We start from the raw sequence: 8,673 nt of genomic DNA on the forward strand, positions 1-8,673 counted from the left end.
TCTAACATAGTAGAAACATTCGGGCTTCACTTTATAGTCACTGAAGCTGATGGAGAGTTTGCCAGTTACTCCAGTGACAACAGAATAAGGCTTTAATTGGAAACATGCAAACCATGATAAGAAAATCCCAATGTTTAATATGCAATTCACTGAAAATTCTCCTAGGTTTTAGAAATAATCTGATCAAGCTTTGGAAGAGAAGAAGCTATCCAAAGTCAAAATGTCTATATAACAAGCTCCTTCTGCTTCATTTGTTTCCTCAAACAATTAAATCAGTGCAGAAATAACTATTTTTCAGCATAGATGAATACAAGTATTTACTTTAATATCTCATCTAATCATTAAAAATCCCAGTCAAACATAGAAAATTTTGCTAGTTTAAGGCTGATGTCAACAGCGAGTCCATCTGAAGCCTGTATGCATTTTGCCTTATTAATATAATTTAAAAAATAAAAATAATAATAAAACAAAAGTTTAAATGTTATAATGACATGGGGGGTAGACTTGACAAAGTATAATGGATATAAATATAATGTTAACAATTTCTATCAGAGAATGTAGAAATCAAAGGTATGGAAAAAAAATAGCAATAGAACTGATTTACTCTTGGGAGGTTTCAGTGAGGTGTTACAGAGTTCACAGACCTTTATATCTTGGGCCTTTCTACTACTCAGCTGGAAGGTACCTGTATTGTGGCTGGCCTGCACTTTGTACACTCTACTGGTTTTGGAATGATCTTTTTTTTTATCTTTCCCCTCATTTCACTGAGCTGAAGGTGACAATGTCAGAAGGATTTAGACGAGAACATAAAACATAGAAAATATAAGTTCAAATGCATTTCGGAGCACTGTCAGAATTTGTTTTTGGGCAGCCATAAATGATTTTCAGCCCCTATGAATAAAAAAATGTACATGTACATGGTTAGCATTCACCAAATAAAAGATAGCTGAACTAGACTCAAAATGTTTTTATGCTCTGGCAGCTCAAGTATCAGTGGTATAAAATCATATTCTGGGCTTTGGAAAGAAGTCCATCCTTCTCACCCCCAACTGCCAACACCCCCATCTTGTTCTGCTGTTGGGAAACAGTGATGCCATATGTCTCTCAGTGACCAACTGGTAACCAGAAATATTCTCAGAAATATTGCAGCCATATGCACAGGTGTTGAAAAGCATTTTAGTAGAGCAAAAGTAAATGTCATGAATGACCCATGGTCTTTCTTTTGTCTTGCCTTGCTGCACAGGAAAGGCCAGGGGCAACGCTGACACTTTGTGATAAGAGATGGGTACATCCATTCCCTTGCTGTCACAGACAGGTAAGATGCTCTGCTGCTGCAAGAGTGGCAGGTTCTTACATCTATTTCCAACTCTGTTTCTATAGTTTCAGGCATCGCCTCCAGTCCTTTCAAGAACTGCCCCTTTTCAGTATTCAGTTTGATGCAAGTTTCAGCTAAAAAGAAATGGCAGACAAGGAAAGCAAGGGGATGAGGGCTGATAGAGGCCTCCACTGGCAGAATCTGTAAGAGAAAATGCAACTGTATTGCTTCAATGGCAAGGTCCTTCTGTTTTGAGAAGTTCAGTTGCAAAATAATGCCAAATGTAGATATGTGCTGTGAGTCATCAGGTCATCAGTCAATGCAGTTACAGAACCTACAGAAATAGGCTTAGGCTTGTTTTCTTCTTGAAGAATCATTTATAAAGAGACACAGCTGCAGAGAGAGATATAAGGTGTTTAAAGAAATAGATAATAAACACACAGGTTTGGGCTAAGCCAAGAAAATTTTGCTTAACACAGATGAGTTGTATCACATTACTTATGGAATAAAAACCTGCAATAAAAGTCCTGCCTGTTCAAAAATCTAAAAAATGATGTTCGTTGAAGGTAGTGTAATGGGATTCCATTTCATGCAGGAAAACTCAGTAAAATACAATGCACGGATTTTTCCATTCATATTACCAGAGCCACAAAATCCACTTACTGCTACTGATAACATTTTGAATCTCCCATTTGTGTGTCTGTCCAGGCCAAGCACAGGTCTGAGATCAGTGCATGATGGGAATAGACGTGATAAATTATAAGACCAAGTAACAAATAGTGGATTAAGAGTAAATAGGACTTGCACTGGGTGGTTTACTTGCAAGATTTATTATTTATTTATTTATTTATTTATTTGGGGGGGGGGGGGGGGGGGGGGGAGTGGGGAGCTGCAAGGGCAACTTCTGTAAACAGATCCCAGCAGCTGCCACATGTCAGATCAGAGCCAGCTCCAGATGGCTCCAAAAGGGACCTGCCACTGGCCAGAGCCAAGCCAGTGAGCAATATTGGTTGGGCCTCTGGGAGATCTAATTTAAGAAAGGGAAAAAAACTGGTGCTCAACAGCAGGTTGAAGAGGTAAGTGAGAACATGTAGAGAGAAACAGCCCTGCAGACCCCAAGGTCAGTGCAGCAGGAGGGCAGGAGGTGCTCCAGGCACGCAGCAGCAGTTCCCCTGTGGCCTGTGGAGAGGCCCCTGGTGGAGCAGGCTGTCCCCCTGCAGCCCATGGGTCCCACACGGAGCAGATCTCCATGCTGCAGCCCTGGAGGAGCCCCCGGTGGAGCAGGTGGATGTGGCCTGGAGGAGGCTGCGGCCCATGGAGGGCCCCCGCAGGAGCAGGCCCCGGGCCGGAGCTGCAGCCCGTGGAGAGGAGCCCACGCAGGAGCAGGGGGTCTGGGGGGAGCTGCCGCCCGTGGGGGACCCATGCTGGAGCAGCTTGCTCCTGGGGATGGATCCCGTGGTACGGAGCCACGTGGGAGCAGTTCTTGAAGAGCTTCTGCCTGTGGGCAGCCCCTGCAGGCTCAGTTCAGGAAGGATGGCATCCCGTGGGAGGGACCCCACGTGGAGCAGGGGCAGAGAGTGAAGGAGCAGCAGGGACAAAGTGTTAGGGACTGACCACAGCCCCCATTCCCCATTCCCCTGTGCTTCTCAGGGGGAGGAGGTAGAATAGGGTGGATGGTAGTGGGGAAGGTGTTTTTAGTTTGCATTTAGTGACCACTGCTCTGGTCTGTTAGTAACAGCCAATATTAATCTCCTTATGTTGATTCTGTTATGACAATTATGATAATTGGTGAGCAATATCCCTGTCCTTATCTCAGCCCTTGAACCCTTTTTCACTATGTTTTTCCCCCCCCTTCCTTTGAGGAGGGGAAGTGAGGGAGCGGTTGTGGTGGATTTTAGCTGCCCATCAGGGTGAAACCACCGTATATGCTCAGATCAATATCCTGCCCTCAGCCTCCCTACACAGACATATGATCGCAGGTCAGACTGCACACAGCACCCAGATTGCTGCCAAGATGGTTTTCTTCAAAAGCTGCCCACTGTGGAGGTGCGCAGCCAGGAGACTTGTTAAGGGACACTGGTCTTCTCTCAGCCCATGCACCAGAGATGCTTTCCAAAGGAAAGTATGGGAAGGGATGGTACATGCCTGGGTTTCATTCTGACATTGTATCAGGGCTCAGCTGCAGTATATATATCCGTATCTGGCAGCGGCAAAATGCTTCTTTCTATCTCATACAAGGAAGAAATAACCTTATTTCTAGGATGAGGTATTGCAATTATTTTTCTCTACTGATAATATACAGCTTAGTAGCCTTAAAGAACCAGGGTTCTGAATAACAGGAGATGCTTATCACTTTCTTCAGCTAAATTGCCATAGTAGTCATGAAAACTATTTCAATTAACTGAAGGGTTCTGAGTCTTTTTAAAAGTACCTATCTTTAATAACCTGGATATAGAATTTGTGAGTCTGTTGACATGTCCAGCTAAAATTTGCTGGATCTGCAAATTTCTGAGTCAGCCTTTATCTGCTTGCAAAGATGAAGATGAAACTTCATCAATCTTACTAATCATAAAGAAATGATTAATAATTTGTTTAACTTCTACTGAATAGCAGTACAGGTATACAGTTACCCAAACCTAAGCCTAGTTAATAAGGGCCTTCTTGAAAATAGTAATTTAAAAATCTTGAAAATTTTTATTTCCCTAAGAGTTTTCTTCTTGCAAAATCACAGAAGTAAACTATACAAAATATTTATCCAAATAAAAGCATTTCTCAACTGTGAAGGTAAGTAAATCATAAACACTATATTTTGCCTTTAATATTTAAGCCATGTGTCAAAACTTAGCAGGCTCAGTGTATTTAGAGGTATAAATTAAATAGTCCCTTCAATTAGTAATCAGTCCTTACTACTTGGGAAGCCTCTGCAACTGTGAGAAAAGTAGGTCTTTCACATCCTGGTGAAAAATCATATTTTGGGGGTTGTATCGTGCCAGAAACAGGCTCCAAAATCAGAAGTATATTTTGCATCCCCAAGCCCTTCTGCATTCCAAATAGTGTGTTTGACTATATTCACACTATACTACTTTGATTTAGCATAATGAGTCCCATACAAACACAGTAGCATGGAGAAACTAAAACTAACTGTAAGCTCACTATCTTTGATCTATGGACCCCATGTACCTCCCTTCATGGTTAGGTTGTGGCAACCAGTTGGAGCACCCTGTGGCTACTGATAAGTGCCCATTTGTACCTAGGGTTGGTAGCATAAGGCTAGCTTTTGTAATATACAGGTGTTCTCAGTTTGTGACCAGTTAGTTTCTTCCTCTTTTTTTGGTCATATTATTTTTACTTGCTTTTGCTGGCAGTTTTGATGCATCAGTACCTATGTTGTTTCTTTCACAAGTCTGAGCTTCATACTGGCTTGTACCACAAGTGGGCATGGGTTTGAGTGCTGCTTAGCCTATCTCTACCACTACATCACCTCTGATCCCACCCTACTATATCCAGGCAACTCTAGGGAAAATAAATAAATAAATAAATAAAAGGCTTTTTTTTTTTTTTTTTAGTAGAACAGCATGCAGTAAAAGTTGATGAAGTCAGGAAAGCACTAGCAAGATTTACACAACTTTTGGACTGAATGGGATTCCAGTAGGCCGGAACAAAATGCCCTTTGCTGGGGTTGAGGTAAAATTGGAGTAATGTCAAAGCTCAGCCAATTTTAGCCAATTTATATACTACTCCACCGAGTAGTATGTAGCTGGGTCCTCCATTCAGTTTCCCACACCACACCTTTTCCAGAAATGCAATGACATTTGTATGTGACATGGAAGAATTCAGCATCCATTAGTCTGCCATCATAGACTCCCAGGTTGGCAGGATAGAGCAATGGCCCTTCTGGGGTCATATACTTTTCATTCTTCTTTTAATTATCATAAGTGCTTTCACATGTTTCTGACATTGGTAGAGAAAAAACTGCAATCTCAATAAACGTATTGAACCCTGAAAATTAGACTAAAATTTATGTGGCAGTTTAGAAACATGATGCCTTATTCCAGCAGACACACATTTTAAAAGCACTGCAAGCCATTACCTGATTAGGTTTCTCATGGTTACAACATACTGTTGTACCATCTAGAAAGAGTTCAAAATGACTCAGTCTCCTCATTTTTATGATGCATCATAATATATATATATATGTACATATATATATATATTATTTTGTTGCTATGCCTCTAATATTCTTATAGCCTAATGTTTATTAATTTGCACTTATTTTCCAGGTCATCAATTCAGTTGTCCAATGCTGTTGTCCTAAGGATTTACAACCAGACCATTGTTTTGCAAATACTATATCTCTCCATTTCTATTTTTGTCTCAACCTCCTGCAATGTGAAATGAACATTTCTACTGTGGTCATATAAATTGTATCACTCAATGTAATGCTGTCACCCTGAGCAAACCCACTTCTATTTGATAAATGAAGTACATGTTTCCAGATGCTCAAACACTTTTCATAATGCATGGAATTAGATTATATAAAATCAGATCAGATAAAATTGAATCAAATAAGAGGACCACCCTTCTTAGAAGAAGGTGCTGAGTTCTGGAGTATTTCTTTGCCCAGAAACTAATCCTTACTGCATTCATTCGTATCAAGAGTAACATAAAATGTTAAGTTCAAGTCAAGTAAGTAGGAGCCTTGGTTTTCACTACCAGGTCTTAACATAACCAGCTGCATCACTGCATCACTGTCCCATTTATACATCCCTCAAAACCTACACCTGTCAGAAGAGGGTACAAAGGGTCCCTCCAGGACTGCCTGTGCAGTAACTGCTCACAGGACAGAGGATCAGTTGTTTCACAGGCCCCCATCATCTGAGATATGCATAGGTAAGATGTGTGGTCTTCTCATCAGGAAAGACATTTTTCAGAATTGCCCATAACATTTCAAAGCTGGTTGTATCAGAGACAGAGAAGAGTCACATGTAGAGCTCTTCAGGAAAAACAAACAAACAAACAAAAACTTGTCCAAATTAGCAAACCTTCAGCCTCAAATGTATGGAATGTAAACAGTTGAGACATAGAAAATTAAGCTGAGAAAATGTGGAGAATCTGAAAGATTAATGTAGATGATGAGGAGTCTGGAACATAGAAAGAAAAAAGAGAAGTCTGGGACACTTCCAAGTACAAAAGGGGAAGAAGATCTCATGTGTCACACTGTATAGAGAGTTTGGAAGTTCCTCAGTTTGCCCATGACAGGCATAAGTGGAGTCTAGACAGAGGAAATAGTCCTCTTCAGGATTTATTGCAACTAATTTTTTTGGTTTTGTTTTGTAAAGAACATTATAAACTTTTCTGCTATCAGCTAGCAAGTAGTCTCCAAGTGACTATAAAATATGCCTACATGCATTACTGTTAAATGTATAGGTCACCACTAGGTGACCTGAAAACACCAAAGCGTGAAAAAATTGTGTGCTATAAAGAGATTGTGAGTACCAACATACATAGTTGCTGTTTTATTCTGGCAGCAAAAGTTCTGAAGCCAAAATTCTGATTTTAAGTATTAGGAAAAAATATACCACAATTATTATATTAGGTTTGAGGTATTTGGAAACTGAGTCCTGTCCTCTTCCCCATGCCCTTGGATCCACCTCTTTCAACAGTCACATCTGCCTTAAGGAATACCCTCCTCAGCCACCACTTCTGGCCATCCTATCTATGCCTTCATGCCTACAGTGTCATGGCACCAAATTAACATCTTCTGGTGACAGGGAAGTGGGGTGAAGGAGTAAAGATAAGTGGAAACTGTTGTACCACACACTTCATGGTTTAAGCCTTAAGGATAAGGGAAAGCTGCCTGCCATGCAAAGCACAAGTAGTGAAGCTGTGAGACAACCATGGAACTGCAATACAGAGGGAGCTGGATAAAGAGGGATGGATAAAATTTTAACAGCTGGTTCAGCTGAAGCAGATCGGGCTTCACAGACTTGATATCTCACAGTAATAGATGTAACATGGAAATGAGTCCAAAATCATGCTCTTAATTCTATGTAGGAATGAGGTAATGAGATGTCATCTTCTGGGTAGTTGGGATTAGACAGATTGGGAACTGCAGCAATGAAGCTCAAGTGCAGTTGAACCATGAACAAGAGTTTTGTCAGAGGAATCACTAAGACAATTCTGGTCGTCCTTTGGGCATAATTGCTGATACACGTGCATGCAGAAGTGACATGAAGATTATGAAATCAAAGTTGTGTCAGATGTCAGCTAGGTGACATTAAAGATGGATGTGAGATGTGAACCAAGGATAACGGAGTTGTGCCTTTGTCTATGCTCTCAGGCAAAATGCTATACCCCCAAAATATATGGAAATTGAATCATTGTGACATTTCTATGTGACATTATCTCATCTATTGTATTGTCATTTCCAGAAAGTAGCAATTCTGTTTTCTTTAGTGTTCTGTAATTAATTACGAAATTCTGGACTAGAAATAGGATAGGCTGCCACTTGATCAAGACTTCTTTGGCACATTTTTCCTCCCTAGTATGTCTAAGTTCCTTATTAATAGCTTTTTGCTTGTTTACATTTAAATTTAAGTCATATTAGGATTCATGTATTCCATTGATATACTAATCTGTATCTCAGTTTATGTCAATTTTGGGGCACTTGTTACATCCCTGAATATTTTGTGTTCAAATTAAAACTATTTAAACATGACAATATTTCATGATGTTTTACAAATTAAATGCAAAACATTAAAAATTTCATTGTGACCTACTGAATGAATCTATCAATATGATTTTTTTCAAGTACTGTTATTTATATTCTATGTTTGTTGTAAATATATAAATAAAAGATAGTTGAGAAATTAAAGACAAAGATCTGGAGCCAGGCTTTATTTACTGCATTACCTTCAGGTGGTCTGTGTTTTAGTGGTACGAAATGGATTGAATAAACTCAGTTAGGACTGTCAGGTTTCATCCACTGCTGGCTGGCTGCTGTTCCGCAATGAGTTGAGTCAGCTGGAGGACTGCATGGGCTTTCAAAATCTTGGTTCGGATTGCAGAAATTGGTCTCAGTTCCTAGCTTAAAAAACAAACCCAAACAATCACAATTTGTAGAGCTACTGCAGTGGTAGATCTTGTGATGCTAGAATACCAGAGCTGGGAGCTTCTTAGTCTAGCCACTGCTGCTGTATCTGTGCTTTGTATGCTGCAGAAAGCTGTGCATTTCTTGGGTACATTGCAGAAAGGTAACTTGGCAGCAAAAGCTCCCTTTCTCATTTTATTCCTACAAAGTTAGGTAAAGAGCTTTGTCTTAAGGGACAAAAGAAAAACAACACCTATCTCCCTCAAAA

Source organism: Cygnus olor, chromosome 1, assembly GCF_009769625.2.
Source record: "Cygnus olor isolate bCygOlo1 chromosome 1, bCygOlo1.pri.v2, whole genome shotgun sequence".
Lineage (NCBI taxonomy): Eukaryota > Metazoa > Chordata > Aves > Anseriformes > Anatidae > Cygnus > Cygnus olor.